Below are 26,222 nucleotides of genomic sequence, written 5' to 3' on the forward strand. Positions count from 1 at the left end.
GAAATGTCTTATTTTCTATAGATTACTAACACTGAATATAGATTACTAACACCGAATATTTTCGGTTCTTTTTTTCATTCCAATACTATTTTTATTTTGCTATTTTACTTACCCTGAGCTGCTAGTAGCGACGTGGGTGGTCCTGGCTCGTCCATCGCTTTCCAACGAGCCATGCTACATGTTGCGATGATTTATTCCATTGAAAATGGTTTAGAATAAAGTTTAGAGCCCCCACAAAAAAACGTTATTTTTGCAAGACGTATTAAGGTTTACAAAAACCGAAAATTTTCGGTTCCTTTAATAAAATGAATTAAATAATCGGAGGCCTCAACGAAGCCCCGGTCTAGCCCTGGATCCAAGCCGCCTACCAAGCTCTCTTTCCACCGGCCCGTAATCGGGTAACGTCGCCGAAACGCGCCGCCCAATCCAATACATAGTCACATCTTTAGAGGTCATTTTCTCTGAACTGTGTTCCTTGTGCAGCGGAAAAGTTTTTTTTGCGACTAAATAGCTTCAGAAATAATATATACATATTGAACTCAAGTCTCCTTAGGGTGAGTAAAAAAAAAAAGGAAAAAAAATGTCATTTTGAGGGTGAACTACTCCTTTAAGTAAAAGAATGGAGAGTACCTTTTCCAGCGGTGATAATTTGTATGGCTGGTTAAGTACTGCGGGTCATGATGATGTGTGACCTCAACATCGCTCCTGGCTGTGCTTTTTCATTCCACTCACACTTCTATTTGTTTCTTCTTCCATGGCTGGATTCATAACTGAATTTTAACCCATTTAGAACGGGTACACTGTATTGTGTATCATTATTTTATGCTTTAACTATTGAAAAATAGCAGATATACAAGCTCACAGCGCGGCACTGAGTGCCGCGCTGCGAGCTTGTAGATCTGCTATTTTTGAAAAATCGTGAAAATTAGAATTTTGACCCAATTCTATAAGTGTCTTTTGAATCCTTCTCAGATTTTTTGAAAACCCTATGTTTCTATGTCAGCAATCTGGCCAGCTATCGTCAAAGAAAAGGTCCTTTTCACTTAAATGGAGCTCAGTCAGTCTGTTCTTGAGAGACTACTATGTCAGTGGTTCTCAAACCTTTTCATGTGAAGGACCCCCAAAATGATATTTATTTGGCCACGGACCCGCATCTCAAAATATTTAGTTCCAGGGACCACCACCCAGAAGCAAAATTTGAGTTACAAACGTTCGCTTTGAAAATACATATATTCAAAGATTTGCACAAATTTTCGCGACTTTTTTAAAAATAGCAGATCTACAAGCTCGCAGCGCGGCACTCGGTGCCGCGCTGTGAGCTTGTATATCTGCTATTTTTCACTGGTTAAAGCATTCAATAATTCTAGGCCTGAATGGGTTTTAAATCAAGGTATTTCTTCCCTCGCAGTGTTTCTGTTTTTTTGGGGGTGGTGTGTGTGTGTGTTTTTTTTTCTACAGACAATGCTCCTGCACGGTATGAAGTCCTCAGGGCATTTCTACATTTCCTTTGAATGTGGTTCCAACCACCACTACCGCACAAACCTCATCTCCCCGGCTATGTAAATATTCAATGAGCAGCGCTGGCCCCGTGCTGTAGATTGAAAAGCCTTCCAACTCGCTTTGAAAACTTCGTTTTTATAACACTGGTATATAGGCCTACTGATGAAAAGGGAGACTTAAGCTAATCTGTGTTTTACACCAGGGTGTCTTCAACGTTTTCAGGCCAAGGACCCCTTAGTTGAGAGAGAGATGAAGCGCAGGGACCCCCACAACATTTTCATGGATTCCATATAGTTTCATTGTTTGATAGCACGATCATCAGTGTATTTTGGATTCATGTCCATTTGTGTTTTCAGATATTGAACCACTCGAACCGTCACTACCTAATAAACTTCACCTTTTACTATGTACTTAGTCTGCTCTTTTCCCCCCTCTACACCAAACCTCTTTGTTGAAAATAGCCAATCTACAAGCTCACAACGCCTCGCGCTGCGAGGCGTTGTGAGCTTGTAGATCTGCTATTTTTGCCCACCAGTTCTCAGAATATGGACACCAGAGTTCAGGTTGTTAATATAAAAAGGATTGGAGGATTTGGAGGACCCCCTGTAGTAACTCTGAGGATCCAAGAGGGGTCCCGGACCCCCTGTTGAAGACCCCTGCTTTACACAGAAAGCGATGGTTGTATTTAAATGACCTCAACAGCCCAACATTTATCTGAAACATGACACAACCTACTTCAGCCTCCAGTAGCACAATAGAAAAATGACCCTGAGCTAAAAAAGATATTCCCACTTCATCTGGTGGATTCTCAACTTGAACTACTTGCCACTTATATGTATGGACACACATATATGCACATATATGGACTTTTTATTATATTTTATCCTTTATTATTAATAATAATATGTATCCATATGCATACAATATATTTTATGCCCATACCACACAGATATGGGCCATGTCTTGGCCATCTGGCCAGTGATATACTGTATATCGATGACATCAGGGATCTTCATATATGGACATAAAAGGGATTCTGGGGAATACATCATATATGGACTTTAACATAGGTGATGTCACCTGTGATATCACAGACAGACAGACAGACAGACAGACAGACAGACAGACAGACAGACAGACAGACAGACAGACAGACAGACAGACAGACAGACAGACAGACAGACAGACAGACAGACAGACAGACAAGCTACAAGATTTTTCAGGGTATAATGCGCAAACAACCTACTTCAGCCTCAAGTAGCACAATAAAAAAAAAAAAAAATGTTATGTTTGAGTGCTGCTATTCCCACTTCATGTGGTGGATTTTCAACTTGAACTATGTGCCACTTATTCTTAACATGAAACAACTGGTGACACCAGCTAAAGTCAATATAAGCTGATCGTTTACCTGGGTTTGTTTTGAACCATTATGAGGAGGAACTTGTGCGTGACCGATAGGCCCATCGTTGTCATTCTTTTGGGTACAAAAGGTGTGACAGGAGAGATGCTGACGAAAGGGCTCTGAAAATAGCGTGGCAGCAGTTTGGGTGACGAGGGGCAGGGGCGTCACAAGGGGGGAGTGGGACTGAGTTACCAGGGCCCAAGGTGGAGGGGCCCTAGTAACTTTAGCTATTGAAAAATAGCAGATATACAAGCTCACAGCGCGGCACCGAGTGCCGCGCTGCAAGCTTGTAGGTCTGCTATTTTTGAAAAGTCGTGAAAATGTGTGCAAATCGTTGAATATACGTATTTTTTAAGTGAACATTTGTAACTCAAAGTTTGCTTCTGGGGGGTCCCTGGAACTAAATATTTTGAGATGGGGGGTCCTTCACATGAAAAAGTTTGAGCATCACTGACATGAAAACATAGGTTTCTTGGCACACATTTTCACGATTTTTCAAAAATAGCAGATCTACAAGCTCGCAGCGCGGCACTCGGTGCCGCGCTGTGAGCTTGTATATCTGCTATTTTTCAAGAGTTAACATTCATGGGGGGCCCGCAGTGAATCCTTGTACCCAGGGCCCAGAATTTGGTGTGACGCCCCTGGGCGAGGGGCTCCGCGTGTCCTTGTTAATCAAGAAGATCACGGGTCACCTTTGCGATTATCATTTCTGAATGCACACAATAACAAATTATCTCGCCGACAAATCACCTGCCACATTTTCATTTTCCCGGTCTATAATTTATTTTCCTCCCTCAATGGAAAGCGAGTGGGTGGGATGGGGGTAAAAAACCTGACAACGATGAGGATGCCTGTGAAAGAACAGTGTCATTAATTATAGACATGATAATGAGATAAGCCCATTGTAGTATCGTTTTGCATTAGCATATTGGCAACTTCATTGTCTTCATGTAGGTTATATGGTGTTGCTAATCAACCGAGGCTCACTAATCAATATCTGTCACCCTCACGTTTTGAACCTGCACTAACACGGTCAGCTCCCATAAATATGCCAAGCCCAAGATGTGTGATGTTTTGAGGACAGTTCTCGTGGGGGAACTTGAACAATCACCTTTATAGTCCACACACCAGCCTTACCTGGCAGGGATTGGATTTTCTAGTAGGGCTGAGGAGATAATCAAATAACATAAGATTTTTTTTTTTTTTTTTTTTTCAAACTTAATTTTTATTTGCATCTTGTCACATGCACATATTGTCACAGGGTCAACATTTTACTACATGTTTCTCATCATAGTACAATCCATATCATTCTATTGTGGTGTCATTCTTCCGGGTCGTGTAATCAGTCCATTTCTCCCATTTTTCAAGAAACAGCTCCTTCTGTATCCTGAGTCTATGTGTACATCTCTCCATTACATACATTTCCTCCACAATGCAAGTTAGGAGCTTTATAGCCGTGACATCATTTTGTAGGCAGAGGAGAACTCTGCCCCCAGAGCATTTTCTGTCCCTCGCTATTTCAACAGATCCGAGACAATAATAACGACTAAAGTATAATTCTAACACTTTCCTTTCAACAACAAAGAGAAGAAAACTGTTTAAATAGTAAAAATTGTAAAAAGATTCACAGAAACTGGGGGCAGAAATTCTCCTCTGCCTACAAAATGATGTCATACTTAACAGCCCCATACCCCAAGCTTGTTATTGCTTTTTTGCTGGCTGCCAGCAGCACCTTGACCAGATAAATGTGTTTTCCTGTGTCAAGTTCCCTAGATATAATACCACACTTGTCTTTGGTATTTCATATTTCAAATTCAATATCTCCTTTAATACTGACCACACTTCATCAATTTTTGGACAGTTCCAAAATATGTGTTTGTGGTCAGCATATATGTTTCCACACAGTCTCCAGCATGGTTGTTTCTCTGTTGGAACTTTTCCTCTGATCTTTGGAGTTATGAGATTTTTTCTTTCTTCTTTTCAGGCTTTATGCCTGATGAAGGTCTGAACGACCGAAACGTTGTATTAAATCTATTGTGAGTGAAGACAGTGTGCGGGACTCTTCTTCTCCATTCGTCATTGTCACTGTTCCAACGCACCTGTCCCTGTAGGTGTGCATAAGGCCTTCTCCTCCTTCTTTCTTAAAACCAAATACCACAATATCAATATTGGGATGATAATATCGTAGTGCTGGCAGTGCTTGTCGATCTGCGCTATTTTGGAACATTTTGGAACATTGATGAAAATATAAAATAAGTGACGAGAAGTACAACACTTACAGTATGCCATATCAATTCACGATATTGCGATATCCAAAATACCCGACAATAACTAGTCTCATATCACCATATCAATATAACATTATATTGCCAAGCCCTATATCAGCATCATGGCATGGAAAAATCCCATTCCAGTGAAACAGAAACGGCATGTACATAACATCTAAGTAACTACTATAGTTTTGCAGTCATTATAAGTAACCAGAGAAGTGGGCACCAAAACAACAGTGGGCACCAGGAAAATCATATATTTCCAGTTGTCCACTCTTCCGAGGTACCCAGATTCCTGTAAGCTATATATATATACACTGCGTGCGTGCGTGCTTGTGTGCGTGCGTACAGTTTTTGTCCTTATTTTCATAAGCCATATTTTCATCATTGCTGTGTTGTCTTTTTTTTCCTTTGTACTGTTCTGTATGAAGCATAGTGCTTAATCTGAAAAGACTCACATGCACTCCATTTGCCTATCTATCATAACTTTTGTGACTCTATAGCCTACTGTAACTGGAAGATACAGTTAATTAAAAATTCTATGATAAAATAATTAGCCTCTGCCGCAGACAATGGAGAATGAAATTCTCTCCTAATCATTCAAATGAAGTGATAAGAAACTTTTCAAGCATCTAACAATTTGCTGTCTGTGGGAAAAACCAGAACGCAGTTATTAATTTTCCTTGTCAGTTATTTTCAGAGCAATGGCCATGAATAGCATGAGGTTCTCATCCTTTGAGTCGTACCCCACGTTACATCGTAAAGGCAGAATATTAGCAGTGAGGTGTGAGATTGATATTTTATGAAAGCGTGGCGTTGTGTTCACAAATCTCTCCTTAAAGGAGACCATCCTGCTGTTATATTAAAGGCAAATGGATATTGCTTCAGTTCTACACGGCGGGGACATCATTCTAGAAACACTTGAAGCAAATAACTGCTGTTACTGTGAGGTAACATGACCAACCTGTGAGAGGGTACCTAGGGTACTTACACCTAGCCCTGAAACATGACGGTCGCTGTTAACATGACGTACGACTGTCATGGATGAGGATTTACCTTGGTTGTCGGATGCGAACTCGATAGCCTATTTAAACCAATAAGACTCCCTAATCGGGAGATAAGCGACCATCAGGTCACATGTATACACCGCTTTGCGGTATTTTAGGGCAAAATCTGTTGGAGCAGTGTCCAAAAGTGTGTTTGAAACATCTGACGTGATGGTGGCGCGAAATGGAACAGATCCATGTTGATGACATGACTCTAGACATACTGTGTGCCGCTTTGCGTGATTTTAGGGCAGAATCTGTAGGAGCAGTGCCCAAAAATGGTTTTTGCAAGAATCTGCCTCATGGTGGCACTAGAAGAGGGCCATGTGATAAATCAGGGGTGGAAGTTGTGGTTTGGCAGCCAAGGAGTGTGTGTGCAAAGTTTGGCATGGATAGGGGCAACGGTGGCAGAGATATGAGTAGGGGAAAAGTGTGACGTGACTGACAGACCGACAGACTGACAGACTGACTGACTGCCGGTGGAGGTTTTGATAGTAACTGCGACCTTACGGTCGCAACTACACAAACATTAAGATTTCACAAACAAAGTGCTTTATAAAGTCTCAAACTTGTCTAAATACTGGCCGGCATTGTATAATTACCAGGAACCGCCGAGTTCTTCAATAAGAAGCCTTTTTACATGTTTTTTTATTTCTGTTTGTATTTCCGGACCCATTTTTGCAAGGCCACGCCCACATCTCAGTGTTCAATAGATGGGGTTGGTGCACATGGGGAACAACCAGGAAATACATGGGAAAACAGAAAAATATCGGATAAAAAAGCTTCTTATTAAAGAACACGGAGGTTCCAGGTAATTATACAATGCCGGGCAGTATTTAGACAGGTGTAAATCCTCACCCATGACGGTCGTACGTCATGTTATCAGCGACTGTCATGTTTCAGACTTTCAGGGCTACCTTACACCTTGCACAGGACCGGCCCATAAACATGGGACAGTCTGACAAAGCTGTTGAGGGAAAAATAAGGAAACCACTGCTTTCCCCCCCCCCCCCTCACACCAAAACGCTTCACCGAACACACAGGCTCGAAGGTTTCTTGACGTGTTGTAGGCTTGTAGATCACAGAATGTTGGTCGGTCGAGTGAGGAATAGCCGAGTGCCGCGCTGTGAGCTTGTAGATCTGCTATTTTTGAAAAATCATGAAAATCTTTGAATATTTCAAATCCTTCTAAGGTTTTTTGAAAAATCCATGTTTCGATGTCAGTGGAGCTCAAACCTTTTCATGTGAAGGACCCCCAAAATGGTATGTATTTGGCCACGGACCCGCATCTCAAAATATTTAGTTCCAGGGACCCCCCAGAAGCAAAATTTGAGTTACAAATGTTCGCTTAAAAAATACATACATATTCAAAGATGTGCACACATTTTCACGGCTTTTCAAAAATAGCAGATCTACAAGCACTCGGTGCCGCGCTGTGAGCTTGTATATCTGCTATTTTTCAATAGCTAAAGTATAAAATAATTAAGGCCCCTCCACCACCTTGGGCCCTAGTAACTCAGTCCCACTTTCCTACCCCTTGTGACGCCCCTGCTCTGACCCAATCAGTAAATTGACCAGTGGTCTGCTACTCTGCTTGCTCTCACAGCAGGTTTGCAGACTAACTGCTGGCTAAGGGACATTAAGGCTCGCCTCCACAGCACAGTGGAAACAACGCAATCACCTGCCTCTGAATGTTTAGAACAGGGGTCTTCAACCGGGGGTCCGGGACCCCCAGGAGTTACTACAGGGGGTCCTCCAAATCTTTGTGTGATAGAAACCTTTTTTTATATCAACCACTTGAACCCCAGCATCCATATTCTGAGAACTTTAGCCAAAAATAGCAGATCCACAAGCTCTGTGAGCTTGTGGATCTGCTATTTTCAGCAAAGAGGTTTGGTGTAGAAGGAAAAAAAGAGCAGACTAAGTACAGAGTGAAAGGTCAAGTTCATCAAGTATTGACGGTTCAAGTGGTTAAATATCTCAAAACACAAATTGACATGAATTTAAAATACACAATGAATGTGCTGTCAAACAATGAAACAATATGGAATCTACCAAAAGGTTGTGGGGGTCCCTGATTCATCTCCCTCTCAACTAAGGGGTCCTCCTTGGCCTGAAAACGTAGAAACCAGATGAACGGAATCAATTCAATAATTGAAAAAAATTCAAATCTCACGGGACGTATGAAAGGAAACAGGTCCGCGATCGATTCCATCCCACGTCTTTGGATGTGTTGTGGCGTCAACGGGTTAATCAATGCGTTAATCAATTCAGAACGGTACACATTATTGTGTATCATTATTTTATGCTTTAACTATTGAAAGATAGCAGATATACAAGCTCACAGGGCGGCACCGAGTGCCGCGCTGCGAGCTTGTAGATCTGCTATTTTTGAAAAATCGTGAAAATTAAAATTTTGACCTGGTTCTATAAGTGTCTTTTGAATCCTTCTAAGATTTTTTGAAAAACCTTATGTTTCTATGTCAGCAATCTGGCCAGCCATCGTCAAAAGAAAAGGTCCTTTTCACTTAACTGGAGCTCAGTTAGTCTGTTCTTTAGAGACTACTATGTCAGTGGTCCTCATACTTTTTCATGTGAAGGACCCCCAAAATGATATTTATTTGGCCACGGACGGACCCCCATCTCAAAATATCTAGTTCCAGGGACCACCCAGAAGCAAAATTTGAGTTACAAACGTTCGCTTTGAAAAAACATATATTCAAAGATTTGCACACATTTTCACGACTTTTTTCAAAAATAGCAGATCTACAAGCTCGCAGCGCGGCACTCGGTGCCGCGCTGTGAGCTTGTATATCTGCTATTTTTCACTGGTTAAAGCATTCAATAATTCTAGGCCTAAATGGGTTAATCAATGCTGAACATCCCTGTTACATTTTGAATGGCGGCGGGCGCGGGGGGGGGGGGGCAGCCATATACCGTGTGATTTATTCATCTCAGTCAAATGTTGTGCTTCTTTTTTCCTTTCTTTCTTTTTTTCTCCCCCTCTCCCCTCGTGACCTTGACTGAGCGGTCGGTGATTTGAATTCTGGAGGGGCTCCACTTAATAATAAAGATTAATGTTTGGAGATTATGCACTTGCCATGGCGAGTTAAACACATGATCGCATTCTAGACATGCAGACATGCTGGCCATACAGTAGACATAAGGGCTGTAATCAGGGGCGTCACACCAAATTCTGGGCCCCGGGTACAAGGATTCACTGCGGGCCCCCCATGAATGTTAACTATTGAAAAATAGCAGATATACAAGCTCACAGCGCGGCACCGAGTGCCGCGCTGCAAGCTTGTAGATCTGCTATTTTTGAAAAACTGTGAAAAAGTGTGCAAGAAACCCATGTTTCCATGTCAGTGATGCTCAAACTTTTTCATGAGAAGGACCCCCCCCCCCCCCAAAAAAAAATGATATGAATTTGGCCACGGACTCCCATCTCAAAAAATTTAGTTCCAGGGACCCCCCCCCCCCCGGAAGCAAAATTTGAGTTACAAATGTCCGCTTAAAAAATACATATTCAAAGATTTGCGCACATTTTCACGACTTTTCAAAAATAGCAGATCTACAAGCTTGCAGCGCGGCACTCGGTGCCGCGCTGTGAGCTTGTATATCTGCTATTTTTCACCGGTTAAAGCATTCAATAATTCTAGGCCTAAATGGGTTAAACACATGAACGCATTCTAGACATGTAGACATGCGGGCCATACAGTAGACAATAGACATGGGCTGTAATTGATCCTCTTGCTCCTTATGGACAAGTAAAAGACAAACGTTAGACTACATGAGCACACCAAAAGTACACAGAAATCATAACCGTTGAGTTTTAACACTCGGGTGACTGGGACAAAAAAAATCACTTCCACTCTGACTGCATTTATCAGTCAAATTGACAGGTAAATTCTCTCCCTTTTGGCCCAGGAGAGCAACACCTCCTCCCCTGCTGCCAGCGGGGGTTCTATTCTATTGTCTTCCAAATGTGAATTAGCATTTCAATTGACCTCTCAAATGGTGAGCGCAAAAAGGTGTGAAATTCTCTCCTTGCTTCTGGGAGGGGGAGGAATGGGTGAGACCTGTCTTTATGACCGATAACTAACAGTCAGAGTGGTATAATGGTATATTATTTCATACTTAGGAAACGTTTCAGAAGGGGGGAAAAAAAGAGAACATAATGTCTTGAGTATTTAGGAAAAGTCATGGTAGGGGAAATTTCCGAGACCTTCACGGGGAGAGTTATTGCACTTTGCGATCTCAAAATCGGTCAGAATGACCTGTTAGTCACCCATGTGTTAAACGGGAAGGTGAACGGTTGAATTGTAGAGACGGCTTGTTTACCGCGCAGTCACTAAATGCAAATAAAACCATAATACACGGTGTAGAACTAAATTGCCCTGTCAACTCCATCTCTCAAATCTACTGACAAATGCGCCCTGACATCATAGTTCCCACAAACATTTATGCGTCTCGTAAAGGTTTAATTTTGTGAGTGGGTATATCAGCACCGCGGCCCCGAATAACCCACACGATGTCCCCTCAGAGGAAAAAAAACACAGTCTCCGGAGACATCCAGGGACGCGGCCTTAAAATAGCTACGGGATCAGCTTCACAACATCCTGCTCACACTTCAAGCCCCATGTTTACAAAAAAAAAGGAAGAAAAAAAATCACGTTTACCAAAAAAAAAGAACCGAATCCCAATCATCTGGGAGCATCGTGCAGGGGCGTCACAAGGGGGGGGGGGGGGGGGGGGGGACTGAGTTACTAGGGCCCAAGGTGGAGGGGCCTTCATTGTTTTATACTTTAGCTATTGAAAAAATAGCAGATCTACAAGCTTGTAAATCTGCTATTTTTGAAAAGTCGCGAAAATGTGTACAAATCTTTGAATAATATGTGTTTTTATGCGAACATTTGTAACTCAAGCTTGTAGATCTGCTATTTTTGAAAAGTCGCGAAAATGTGTACAAATCTTGGAATATGTGTTTTTACGCGAACATTTGTAACTAAAATGTTGCTTCTGGGTGGTCCCTGGAACTAAATATTTTTAGATGGGGGTCCGTGGCCAAATACATATCATTTTGGGGGTCATTCACATGAAAAAGTGTGAGCACCACTGACACAGGAAAATCGTTTTTTTTTTTTTTTTCAAAAAACCTTAGAAGGATTTTAAATATTCCGAATTTTCATGGTCTTTCAAAAATAGCAGATCTACAAGCTCACAGCGTGGCACCGAGTGCCGTGCTGCGAGCTTGTAGATCTGCTATTTTTCAGTAGCTAAAGCACAAAACGTGAGTGAATCCTTGTACCCGGCCGGGGCCCAAGAATGTGGTGCACCGCCCCTGCGTCATGCAATTGATGCGGTGCGGAGTCAACCTTTCCTGAGGAGAGCAGAGTGCCTGGATGGATCAAGCCATCGGCTGTAATGAGGTTGGCTGAAAAGTGCCTGCGCCCATGCTTTCCTGCAGCTCAGCTGTCCCCAGTAATACCTATCTCCCAGCCAGGGGCGTCACACCAAATTCTGGGCTCTGGGTACAAGGATTCACTGCGGGCCCCCCGTGAATGTTAACTATTGAAAAATAGCAGATATACAAGCTCACAGCGCGGCACCGAGTGCCGTGCTGCGAGCTTGTAGATCTGCTATTTTTGAAAAATCAAGGACCCCCCAAGATGATGTGTATTTGGCCACGGATCCCGATCTCAAAATATTTAGTTTCAGGGACCCCCCCTGAAGCAAAATTTGAGTTAGAAATGTTTGCTTTAAAAATACATATATTCAAAGATTTTCCACACATTTTCACGACTTTTCAAAAATAGCAGATCTACAAGCTCGCATCTGCTATTTTTCAATAGCTAAAGTTACTAGGGCCCCTCCACCACCTTGGGCCCCGGTAACTCAGTCCCACTTTCCTCCCCCTTGTGACGCCCCTGCTCCCTGCTCTGTGCTGCGGCCTGACCTGTCAATCTGGGGGGCTGGAGGGACTCGCCCGCTGCCCCCCTCCACTCATCACAACATCGCCCCCAAAAAGAGGTGCTTCCAGCAGCACCAATGGCCCAGGTTAAACCCATGTGCCTCCGTCATCACAACCCCGGACAGTCAATCTAAATCGGTCACGCGCAGCAGAGCAGCCCCACCCCCATATACCCTATACCATTCATTCCCAGGCTGTGTGCCTTAAGATACAGATGTTTGTTTAGCCCTTAACCACATAAACCCTAGCCTCGCGTAGCCAGGCTTACTCATCACCGAAGAGAAAAGCCTGGTGACAATAGAAGGCAGAAAGCATTCAACTTCCGCCGTAGGAATTTCACCGGAAGCTGTATTTTTCGGTGCGGTGTTCCTGCAAACGTATTCCCTGCATGAAATTAACTCTGGTCTACGTCTCCTGCTCCGTCGGTTTGCGCTCGCAATAAACAATATACAAACAAAAACATTGATTCAAGCAATTTTACACCTATTAAGAGTGAGTTAAGAGCTACAATCTATTTTAGTTTTTTCGCTGGGGAATGTAAACAGACCCGCACCGCATGACGTAACGTCCGTTAAACGCAGACTTCCGCTAGAAATCTTGGAACACACCGGAAGGCATATTGTCTACAGGGTGCATAAACCCCTATATAGTCTCTGTTCTGTGCTTGTTGTGATAGGCGAACATTCTGCAAACATAGCCGGCGTACAAGCTCACAACATGTCGCAAAACACACCATGTTCTGAGCTTGTACATCGGCAATGTTTGTTGTATATAACATACATGGGTAAGAAAGACTTGATCATTGTCATATTTATGATTTGATACATTTGTATGAATTGTGTCCATTGGGATGTATGAAGGTGGCATTTGAATTGCATTGTTAAAATCCCCCACACATAATCACCACCTGTCCGCTGTACAGACCACCTTCAGAGGCTGGCCTCTTGGAAATGTTGAATTATCCTACCAGAGGATTAACATTACTACAGGGGATTCTCTAACTATTTGTGTGATAGAAACCTTTTTTCTTCTTTTTGTATATTAACCACTTGAACCCTGTTATCCATAGCTATTTTTGTCAAATAGGGTTGGTGTAGAGGGAAAAAAGAGCAGACAAAGCACAGAGTGAAAGGTCAAGTTTATTGACAGTTTGAGTGGTTAAATATCTGAAAACACAAATTGACATGAATCCAAAAGACACTGTTGTTTGCTGTCATTGATTGATTGATTGATTGAAGACTTAGAAGTTTGCATAGGAAAAGGTACAGTTTCATGACGGTACAGTTCACTGGTACAAGGTCTACTAAAAAGAGACCCTAGAAAAGCACTTGTATCTCATATAACATTGAATGACAGAAACAATGAAACTATGGAATCTCTGAACAAGTTGAAGGGGTACCTGCTTCATCTCTCTTTCAACTAAGGTGTCCTCGGCCTGAAAACATTGAAGACCCCTGATTTTAGTGCATTCAATCTGTAAGCATGGGACGCGGTTCTCTCTGCCTCTCGATACAGATGGGAACCTGTCTAGACCCATTCATCCTGGAAGATGGAAACCCTGTGATTCCACAGTGAAACATCATCTACATATGCGAGCTTGTAGATCTGCTATTTTTGAAAAATCGTCTTTGAATATATCTATTTAAAAGCGAACATTTGTAAATCAAATATTTGCTTCTGTGTGGTCCCTGGAGCAACATATTTTGAGATGGCCAAATACATGTAATTTTGGGGGTCCTTGACATGAAAAAGTTTGAGAATCACTGATTTAGAGGAAGGATTTAGAAGTCGGGTCAAAGATCGGGTCAAAGATATTCATAGACTTGCGCACATTTTTCAAAAATAGCAGATCTACAAGCTCGCAGCGCGGCACTCGGTGCCGCGCTGTGAGCTTGTATATCTGCTATTTTTCTAAGGTTAAAGCATACAATAGTGGTTAAAGTGGTTAAAATCGAACGCGACTCGGGCGCGTTCCAGTTATTTGAGAGTTAATCTGCGGCGTCATCTAGCAGCAGAGTCCGGAGATGCCCCATTAACATTAAATAGTAGGCCAACGTGGTCTAGACTGTGACGACAGTACCCGTGGTGATCTTCTGGGGACATAAGGGTTTATTTTCTGCTCCACTGCTGTGTGTCTTAGTGGAAAATGAAGCTCATTTATGTGTAAAAGCTCCCCAAATTTCCAGGGAACCGCGAACTCAGGAGGAGCCCATTCACCGTTAACCCTGCAAGGCCCGGCGTAGCTTTTTGGCAACATTTTAATTTTTCATCAAAAAAAGAGTTAAAATAATTCAATTTCCTGTTCTTTTTTCACATTAACATCACCATTGGATCCTATTGTTTAGTATTACAATGCCATTGGCATTGGCCACGATATTTGCATATGAATACCCCCCAGATGCTGAGATTCCAGAGTCTTGACCAACAACATCTCACTTTCTCACTGAAGCTATTCCTCACAAAAGCATAACATCACTGTCGGGCAGAAACCTTGTATCTCCAAGTTTCAAATTTGTATGTTTTCTTTTTTCACAAAGTAAAGCCCTGCTTCATCATACATGCCGTCGCACAACAGTAGTGAAAACAGCAGATCTACACGCACACAACGCCTCGCGGTGCGAGGCGTTGTGTGCTTGTAGATAGGCTGTTTTCACTAGTTTAGTTCATTTCTAAAATGATAAATGCAAAACGAACGGTATTGGACATACAAGGTTTTCACCCGACAACGACTATAAGACGAAGATATATTTTTTGGTGATCATTAGAATGTCTAGAACATGTACATATTATGTTATTATTGTGAAAAATATCCCCAAAATGTAAATTAGAGCATGATTTATGATTTATGGCTATAAAACCTTACAAAAACTCTTTTTTTAAAACATTACACTTTTCTCTGCCTACAACACCAATTGATTTTTTTATTTTATTTTTTTATTAATTCGGGTCTTGCAGGGTTAATGGAGCATTGTTGGTATCTTCGATTAGATACTCAGTTCTTTGATTTAGCAGCAGGGGGGATCCGGAGTAGCTTTCACGCTCCAAACCCTGTGCAGTGAATTATCCCAGATATCATGCTGTAACATGACACTTGTCTATTGGGTTTATTGGATGACACTGAGACAATAATGTTCTGAAGTGTGTGAATTGAATTGGAGGTGACAGCTGTCGTCTTAAGTCGCTGTCCTTGTTTTGTTTCAAGCGTCAACCCCACCGATCATGGATACGGAAATAAATATACGACTTTACATGGAACAAAAGCAGTGGTGGGCAAAACCTCCAGAAACGTTCGAAAGATATCTATAATTGTGGAAAAATAGCAAAGCCTGTGGATCGGCTATTTTCAGTACATTTGAAATAGGGCTTAACTGTTCTGCTGCCCTTGACAGTCCTCACCGTCATTGAAAGGGTTAACACCATGGCGCCGTTGACGGTGAGGACTGTCAATCTTACTGTATATACAGTAAAGTTATTATTACTTACTGTACGTCGATCCGCACCCGCCCGCATCGGTAATGTCCGCGATTTGTTTACAACGCACGTCGGGCGTGCACGCGAAGTGAACGTCCTCCATAGTAAATCCATTGAGAGGCCCATAAAGAGACTTGATTTACTCCAAAAGAGACATTTTGAGCCATTTTGAGCCAGGTCTAATGTAAACAATACACACGGCTGGGCGCAGCCATGTTTCTCTTCTGGGCTCACACTGTCATGTGACTAGATGACGTAATCGTTGCCGTCAAGTGATAATCCAAAAAAACAAAAACAACCCCCTTCCGGCCCTTCAAAATAATAGCGGCGGCCGACGGAGGAAACGGCGCGGCACCAAGGCACCTAGCAACCTTCAGATTAAAAGGCAGTAATTGTGTTTTAAGGGTAACTTCATTCATGTACTTTTCCCTTTCCTAGAAATATAGCAAAAGTGAAAGTCATATGTACCGTTGTTCCCTATTGAGCTTGGCACATTTCCTGGGGCAAGCTGCCGAGATGACACATGTCCATGTCTTCTTATGTTTTCACTCTCAAAAAGCGCCTGCATTGTTCTGCATTTGAAACGACATTGCAGTGCACATCATGGGGTGATCACTGCTTGCCTCCTGTGAATTGTTTTATTTTTATTTTTGTTTATTTTCTGTTTATTTCGTTGCTGAGTGAGGTCAGCAGACAAAGTGACGTGAGTGAGATGAAAAAGCCTGGGTGAAATGTGCCAATCTCCACAGGAAACAACAGTATATCCAGTGTAGCGATACTTCAGGGAGACATGGAAGGCAGGATGCGTATTGTGTACATTGCTAGCTCACTCCAGCCCCCCCCCCCCCCCCATTAATTCGCTAAGAAGTTAATTAATTGATGTGCCCACAAGTCGGTCTGTCTCTCCACGTTCAACCTCACTTCATTCTCATTCGCTAGAAGCAAACTCACACACGTCCTCATACCCACAGTACAGCTCAGGCGGTTCATTTAAAGGTGTATTCAGTGATATTCAAAGTGGCCGGGGGTCATCTTGGCCACTGGCCTTACAGCGTGGAAACGTTTAGTTTTTTATAGATTTTTTACACCATTATAATGTTCTTGTTTTGATCATTAGACCCAATCACTGAATATCGGTAGGCTTCAGGATATGTATGATACTGATTTACTACGAGACTGTGGCATTTTATGAGTTCAGTAGTTTACAATCTAGGCATTTAGCAGACATTCTTAATTCAGAGCATAACTAAACATCATAACATAACTACGGCCATACTCTACCCTGATTGGTCGAGAACTGGCTGGCCACCTCTGAAAACCAAATCTAGCTATGCTCGTAACACAGGCCATGGTGGAAGTCCTTATATGGTCAGCACACATTCTAGTGAGGAGAATGAATGGAAAATGTACCAATTGTATTTTTATTTGAATGAAATACAATCACTGAATATACCTTTAAGCAGTCCTCTATTCTATGTCCATTCTACATGCTTAGCTGTCTGTCACAGCTTGACATGCGGCTGTGTACAGAGTTCAAATTCCCTCCGTCTCCCCGGCCTCCTCCCTGTGGAATCTAGTTCTTATGTTAATTGATGTTTCTGTGATATTGTATTTACTGTGATTCTATGGATTGTTCTACCATATGTGCTATCTTAATTAATTCATGCAATTGGAAGGTTCAACGTTATGTTCATATAATAACTGTATATTATACCGCGGGGGGCTTTGTGATCTCAGATTCTGTGTCATGCTTGTGCAGATAATCTGTTATATCATAGGAGCAGATATTCACACTGCCAAACTGAATGAAATATCATTGCAATAAATGTTAAATGGTTGATACTGAGGCAAAGTGTTTAGCTGAACCCAAAATATTGCTTTGGGGCGTAGATGTGCCATTTAAAAAACGTCACGTGTCCTGCCATTGGCAAGAAAGTAGATTTTCAGGGGATTTGCAGAAAATGTAGATCGTAGATCAGCTATTTTTGCATGTTTTTTCAAAAATAAGCTCTGTTCTCCATAAAAAAAATAAAAGCAAAACAGGGAAAGAAACAGCGTTTTGAGCTTGTAGATCGGCTATTTTTGCTTCTCTTACCGGAGATGAGAGATTTTTGCTCGACAGTAACAATATGCAATGTGGCCCCACTGGAGTGAGTGTGGAAATATAGTGGCCCTCTCTATCATTGATGTTGCCCACCCCTGATTTAGATACTCGAAAGAAATTGTACTCAAGTAAATGTATTTAGTTACGGCCCACTACTGCAGAAATATAACACCACATGGAACAAAACATTATTGGAAATACTGTACCACCAGTAGCGTCAGTTCAGAAAAAGCTAAGGTATGGCAACATGACTGGTGTCTAAGACACCAGTCATGTTGCCATACCTTAGCAACAGGCATGATACATTTATTTTAAGAAGTACATATTTTTTCCCCCGTTTCTACTGTTTCTTGCATGGGCTGGATATGGCAGCCGAGGACAGTTGTTCAAGTGCAGCTAAACTTGGCATGTTCGTGCCACAATTAACACTAATGCATTGCACCTGTGCAGCTGACCTGCGGAACCTGGGAATATACCATCTTGTCAAGATTGGGAGAATAAAAGTGTGGAGAATATAATCATAATACCTAAAGTGACCATTATGTCAAATTTTGCATTTGTAGTTATTTTACTGTAATTTAACAACATAATAACCAGCGCAGATAGACAAAGAGACATTCATGGATTTATATTTAAAAGTAACTTTTATTTCCCCCCCTGGACCCCAGGGTATGGCAGCTGCATACCCCTGCCATACCCAATAGAGGGTATGCGCGTGACATCATCATCATACCCGGAAGTTATGCGGAAACGCCTACTGAGTGGCAAAAAAACGACTTTCTGGCCTTGACAGCCCTTACATCAAACAGAATGGTCCTATCTGATTGCATTAAACAACGTTACGCAACATTAAACTCACTTTGCCACTCGATGTGCCACTCGATTTGCCATTCACTTTATGCATTCGCATACCCTCTATTGACGCCCCTGTGTACCACCAGGAAATACTAGCGAGAAATGCCACCAAACGTCCTCCTCTCATTTACAGCATAGTGCTGGCAATTCAGATGACGGGCCCTGGAAAAAAAAAACAATCAGGATACCTCCCTGCATGTAGGGTTGGGCCACCTGTGGTACATCCCAGGGAGTGTGTATTGGATGGGAGGCCTTGCCATCCTCCCCAGTGAATAGTGGGGGATATTAATGGGGTAATCTCTGGTGTACATCTCCGAGGGAGCTCTACTGAGGACGGAGAACACCTAACAACAAGTCCAATGCTTCCCTCCTGGGGCCTGTGCAGGTGTGCTAATACGCTAAGCACTTGTTATACCGCTACGTGACTGGTGAAATGAGGCGGGAGGAGGAGGAGGAAGTGCCTCTTCACTCTTCGCTGACAAACGCTTTGTCCTCCTCGACGGCGCTCGACAGGGACGTGCTGGGCCCCTGATTCAGCCCGGGAAAAAGAGTTGGAGAGGCCCTCATTGCGCGCTATAGAGAGAGATGTCTCTCTATAGCGCTGCTGCTGCTACTCAAAGATTTGCCATTTCAGATCATGACAAAGTGACAAGCCACTGGGCCAATTACTGTACATGAGTTATATTTCGTCGTTGTGGGTGGAAACCTTGTATGTCCAAAACCGTTTGTTTTGTATTTATCATTTTAAAAATGATTTAAACTAGTGAACACAGCCGATCTACAAGCACACAACGCCTCGCACCGCGAGGTGTTGTGTGCTTGTAGATCTGCTGTTTTCACTACTTTTGTGCGACGGCCTCATGATGAAGCAGGGCTTTGCTTTGTGAAAAAATGTATACATTTGAAACTTGGAGATACAAGGTTTCTGCCCGACAGTGACGATTTAATTTGTTGGCCGCCCAGCCCCCAAAATGTAACATTTTATTTTTATTTTTTTCCTAATGGCCGGCCTGGACCGGCCGGGAATGAACCGGCCGTTCGGGAGTTGTCCTGCTTTTCCCAATGGCCAGCACGTCCCTGGCGCTCGACGACTCTCCGATCGCAGCAGCCATGCAGGCACGTCGGGCAAAATGGCCCCGATCCAGCTTCCGGGGCAGGGGCGTCACGAGTGGGACTGAGGGCCCAAGGTGGAGGGACCTGGAATTATTTTATACTTTTAGCTATTGAAATAGCAGATCTACAAGCTCACAGCGTGGCACCCGAGAGCAGCGCTGCGAGCTTGTAGATTTATTTTGAGATGGGGGTCCGTGGCCAAATACATATCATTTTGGGGGGGTCCTTCACATGAAACGGTTTGAGAACCACTGACATAGAGACTTAGGTTTTTAAAAAAAAAAACGTTTTCACACGTTTTCAAAAATAGCAGATTTACAAGCTCGCAGCGCGGCACTCGGTGCCGCGCTGTGAGCTTGTATCTGCTATTTTTTTAATAGTTAAAGCACAAAATAATGCGTAATAATGCGTTCCCAGTTCCCCCTATATGAAGAACATTCATGGGGGGGGGGGGGGCCGCAGTGAATCCTTGGACCCCGGGCCCAGAATTTGGTGGTGTGACACCCCTGCATGGCTCCGGGTACCACAGCGTGGGCCTGACCTATCAGCCGCGTCCGGCGGTGTTACATCCACCAATCTGTGGGCATGATGAATGATAACTGGGAGCCTGGCACCGCCAGTCCTGTCACAGGAGATCTTGGATGAGACGCCTGACGAGGTTGCCACTCCGCGGCATGCAGTGGGGCTCGCAGCGGGGAGAGAGCAGAGGAACCGATGTCACCAATTAACCCATTTAGAATGGGGTACACATTGTTGTGTATCATTATTTTATGCTTTAACTATTGAAAAATAGCAGATATACAAGTTCACAGCACGGCACCGAGTGCCGCGCTGCGAGCTTGTAGATCTGCTATTTTTGAAAAATCGTTAAAATTAGAATTTTGACCCGATTCTATACGTGTCTTTTGAATCCTTCTGAGGTTTTTTGAAAAACCTATGTTTCTATGTCAGCAATCTGGCCAGCCATCGTCAAAGAAAAGGTCCTTTTCACTCAACTGGAGCTCAGTTAGTCTATGTTCTTGAGAGACTACCATGTCAGTGGTTCTCAAACCTTTTCATCTGAAGGACCCCCAAAATTATATTTATTTGGCCACGGACACCCATCTCAAAATATTTAGTTCCAGGGACCACCTAGAAGCAACATTTGAGTTTACAAACGTTCGCTTTGAAAAAAAACATATATTCAAAGATTTGCACACATTTTCACGACTTTTTCAAAAATAGCAGATCTACAAGCTCGCAGCGCGGCACTCGGTGCCGCGCTGTGAGCTTGTATATCTGCTATTTTTCAATAGTTAAAGCATTCAATAATTCTAGGCCTAAAGGGGTTTTAATGTTTGTCTTGGTTCACCTTAGCCCGGGCACAGCCAGCGTTCCATGCTTGACATGCGAGTGAGCGCGGGGCCCCGGCAAATTGCTAGCTGAAAAATACATGTCACTCTCCTAAAGGAGCAAGAGCAAAAGGATGGAAATATGTTAGGGTGGATATAATACACGGCCAAAAAGAAACTACTTGCCCCCTGGGGGGAATTTGCCTTTGAATAGTAACATATTCCCCCCCCCCCCCCCCCCCACGTTTTAGCAAAGAATGGTTCATGTGCAATGTGAATTCTAGCCGTGAGATGTGCATGTATGACAAATGACAGCTGAATATTAAACAAGGATACATGAAAAAAAGGCAATACTTTGCATAGAAGAGGCTATTTTAAATCCACCTTAAAATCCACCTTGAAAAGACATGGACAGGTGGAAATGTGTTGCAGACACAGATGTGCTTCACTCTCTCAAGGTTCAGGTGCAGCCCTGCATTCTCCAGTCCTCTCTGTCACGTTCTGCATCCCTCCAGCTCAATTTAACACAGAAACACAGCACAGCTGCCATTTGGAATAAAGTGTTTAACACCAGAGGGTGCCAAAGCTTTGCTGTTTCTCATTTGGAGGACACACGCAGCATCAAATAATAAGCTGCATGCATGTGAATTAGAACATGGAACCATGATGGTAGGCTGTATATGTGCGACGCATTTGACCCACGCATGACCCATGCATGAGTGTTTCTCATGATCTTCAGTGGACTGACTGATTGAACTCAGTCTCAGACACCACTGTGTGTGCGTGCCTGCGTGCCTGCCTGCGTGCGTGTGCGTTTGTGCGTGCGTACGTGCGTGCGTGTGTGTGCTCGCACGCGTGTGTGTGTGTCTCTGTGTGTATGTACGAGCGAGCGAGTGAGACTAATCTAAATGACTGGCTACAGTAAAATGCAAAAGCATGTCTATTTATTTGCCAGGGACACAAATAATCAATCATCAAGTTTCAACATCAAAGTAAGTCAGCCCTAGGTAATGAGTAATGTTCCATCTGTAGTCCCTGGGCAGGTGGTTAAAGTTGGTGGCCTAGAATTACCAATACAAAAACAATACAAAGAAATTGTAGGCTACATTTTGTAAAAGAAAACAAAAAAAAATCACACCCAATGTGAAGTGAGCGGTGGTCGTGCTTGCATAACGTCTTCAAACTAGGATTTAAGTCTAGGATGTACATGGCTATGCTACACACACGTTTTGCTATGGCAAAACGCTGAGGAAAAAGGCTACAGACACACGCGTATAGGAGCGGTCTACCACCGCTCAAAAAAAGGCTATAACTAAGAACTGGTTACAGAAAGATTTAGAATAGACAACCTATTCTTTGGGACTCCAAAAAGAGATGGGAGAAATCATTTGGGTGGTTGTAGAATGTTTGCCCAGACATGCTATGTGTGCACTGCCCTCTGGTCGCTGCATGTCCTTGATGCCCATTGGGCAATCAGTACATTTTTATGGGTAGAAATGTTTTGATTGATGTGTCACATATTGCCCTGTCTGTGACATATTGCTTCATATTAAATAGCTTTCTTCAGTATGCGTACATTTCCTCCCAACTAAAATAAATTGCAGGCTCATGCGTCCATCACTATGTGAACATAGTCCGATTTGCATCTCCTTGCATGTTTTGTACTGGCATACATAGTAGGCCTACATAGATATCAAAGGGGGAGATAAAAAAGTGCCCTAGCTCTCCAGACCATGAATGCAGTTTTTACTATGGTGAAATAAATGCAAGTGCCCTCTTTCCATGCCATACCTGAAGGCAGCATTCAAGAGAATTGCCTTGTCCAAACTCTCCTGAACTTTGAATGCAGCATCTTAGGTTGAAATCAAGAAATGTGTAGAAATCAAGCATCTAAAATAGCCGACCTCCAAGCTCACAACGCGTCGCAGGTCTGCTATTTTCGAATCTTTTCACCAAAAGCCCATTTAAAAATGTCAGCCCCTGCCTCTCTAAGATTCTCTGCACGTCCCAGTTTTTTGTATATGTGTCCCAGCACGGCTGACGGCTAGTCATTGAATTTTTTTCATTTTCATGTTTTCATTTAATGTGAAATCTGGGAATCATAGCTACAAAATGATATATTGGTTGTGGAGATTGACCCAACAGTTTTGAAGATATGGCTTATAGAATGATGCCATGCTGAAATACTACTTTTGAGATATTCAAGTTCTAAATTTGGGAGGACCAACAGAATTATGTCCCGATCTCTCACATTAATTAAAAAAAGTCTTATTTACATGCAGAGTTAAGCTCTGGCGTTTATGTGAAATGTAGCCTGATATTTATGAAATGCTTTTGTGGCTTTATCACATTTTAGTGAAAAAAAAGAAAAAAAGAAAAGTAATTTCAGCTGTGGTCTAAAGTAGTGGCTTCCGAAATGACTGCCCCTGTGTCACACTCAGTCACATATGTTGTTTTTGCCTTGGGCTCATTGATTGTGAGTTTATATTATGGAACCTTTTTCACAGCGTCCATTTTTACATGTACTGTACAACCCAGCACAGTAACATTAATTGTGGGTGTGTTTCATTTAGGTGTTTATGTGTGCCAACAGCTCCTCGCTGTCCATGCTTGCTGGCACAGCAGCACAAACAGACCCACACACTCCCTATCATTACCTTCAGCTTTGTTTATCTTTGTAAATATCTGCACAGTGAAAAGCTTCTGCTGGGTCCGTTGCAGACAGCATCGCGTTGACATTTAAGCACAGAGACCCCCTGACTGTGAGTATTGACAGCAAAAAAAGAGCGCTATATGCAGGGGCGTCACACCAAATTCTGGGCCCTGGGTACAAGGATTCACTGCGGGCCCCCCATGAATGTTAACTATTGAAAAATAGCAGATATACAAGCTCACAGCGCGGCACCGAGTGCCGCGCTGCGAGCTTGTAGATCTGCTATTTTTGAAAAAATTGTGAAAATGTGTGCCAAGAAACCTATGTTTCCATGTCAGTGGTGCTCAAACTTTTTCATGTGAAGGACCCCCATCTCAAAATATTTAGTTCCAGGGACCCCCCAGAAGCAAAATTTGAGTTACAAATGTTCACTTAAAAAATACATATATTCAAAGATATGCGCACATTTTCACGACTTTTCAAAAATAGCAGATCTACAAGCTCGCAGCGCTGTGAGCTTGTATATCTGCTATTTTTCAATAGCTAAAGTTACTAGGGCCCCTCCACCTTGGGCCCTGGTAACTCAGTCCCACTTTCCTACCCCTGTGACGCCCCTGGCTGTATGCACTAGTATGAAAAAGTAAGGGGAATAGCAGAATCATTTGACCACGGTCTTTAGAAACCTATCGTTCTGAATGCCAGCTAGTGAGCTTGGCAAAGCAGGAAAAAATAACCTGTTGTCCAGAACTGCAAGTGACAGATGTCTGGTATGTTTGGCATGGATTAGCCAAAAGATTATTTCTGCTTCCCCCTCTGCCAGGGCAGCCTGAAGTCCTCAGACAATAGGTCCACACATCTCTTACACTAATCTGTCCAATCACTGAAATAGATGGTGTCTAGACAAGTTATCCTTAAATCAGTTATTAGATTTCAAGGTGAAAGAGGGAGGATAATGACTGTTTTCAAGTTTGAGCATAAAAAAATGGTCTAAGAGAAATAATAGTCTAATAAATTGATCAAGATTCAGGATTTCTTAATTGTTTGCTATGGCACATAAGAGTAGCATTATTTGATTTGTGTTCCTCTACATCATACATGGGCAACTGGCGGCCCGGGGGCCACATGCGGCCCCCACCTTTACTTAATGCGGCCCGCAGGTTAATACCGGAATACTGATATATTATTGATTTCAGCTGTTACAATTCCAAACATGACCTGCTTTAATTACGTCAGTCTATATTAGTAGCTTAATGACTAGTATAGTAGTACTAAAATGTATTTTTTTATGTCCAATGTATTTGTATTTATGTTCATAAAGTTAACATGAGTATATCACTAAATATGTTTGAAATGAAATAAAAATGTTACATTTCAGGATTCCAATTCAAAAATAACAAAAACATTATTCAGGATTCCAATTCAAAAGAAGCAAAAATAGCCGATCTACAAGCTCAAAACGCATCGCAGCGCGATGCGTTTTGAGCTTGTAGATCTGCTAGTTTTGCTTCTTTTGTATGAGATAATGACAAAATAGGATGTAGCAATATGCAGTGTGGCCCTCTGGAGTGAAGGTGGAAATATAGTGGCCCTCGCCATTATCAAAGTTGCCCACCCCTGCTCTACATCAACAACAGTTAATGATCAGGGAAAGGTATCCTTGCCCAAATGTTTAGAGTATCAACATGGTACCATATAGAGCATTGCAGGGGGCGTCAGGCCTAGAGTTTCATCGTTTTAGGGGCACGGCCATTTGGCCTTTGGTGGTGTCAATTATTTTAGGGCACACAGGCCAAATGCTAGGGCAGGAAGGCCATCAAATAAAACAAAGTTTAGTCCATTGAAAGAATTAATTGAATTTAAGGGTTTAAGGATGATTTTGAAATGTAGACTATCTGAAGTGAAAATAATCTTAGCCCTGCACAAATCAAATAGTTAGTAAGTACGAAAGCTGAGAGGGAAGGCGTAGATGGAGCAATTTATAACCTGTTTTCCAAAATTGCTTTAAAAGTCAAGTGTAATTATTGTTATCATTTCCATGGCCATCTCTGAACATTTGTCTACTTCCTTACCTTCTTCACTTTCTACTTTTTCCAAATGATGGCTTTGAACTTTACAAAGCACAACAGATGATTAGAGACAGTGAGAAGAATTGTCACATTGACATCATCCACCGGTCAGTATAACCTGGACTCTTTATTAGACTGTTAATGTCAGTGTTAATAGAGCTGCTTGATGTCATTTACACATCCTACTTGGTTCCTGTTTTTTCCCCCCATTCTGAATTCCCATAGACTTTTTTTTTCATATTGCATCATATAAGAACTGTGTTCCAAACACAAACAAATGATCTCAGCGGTTTGACTCATATGGATATGAAGAAACAACTGATGGTGAGAAAACGCTAATGTTACTGTTGCCGAATTAGTAAAACTTTTGTTTAGTGACTGACTACAGAGCCACCTCCCCGACAATATCGTGGAGACAGTTTGTATATTTTTGGACC

This window comes from Nannobrachium achirus (assembly GCF_963921795.1).
Source record: "Nannobrachium achirus genome assembly, chromosome: 13".
NCBI classification, from domain to species: domain Eukaryota; kingdom Metazoa; phylum Chordata; class Actinopteri; order Myctophiformes; family Myctophidae; genus Nannobrachium; species Nannobrachium achirus.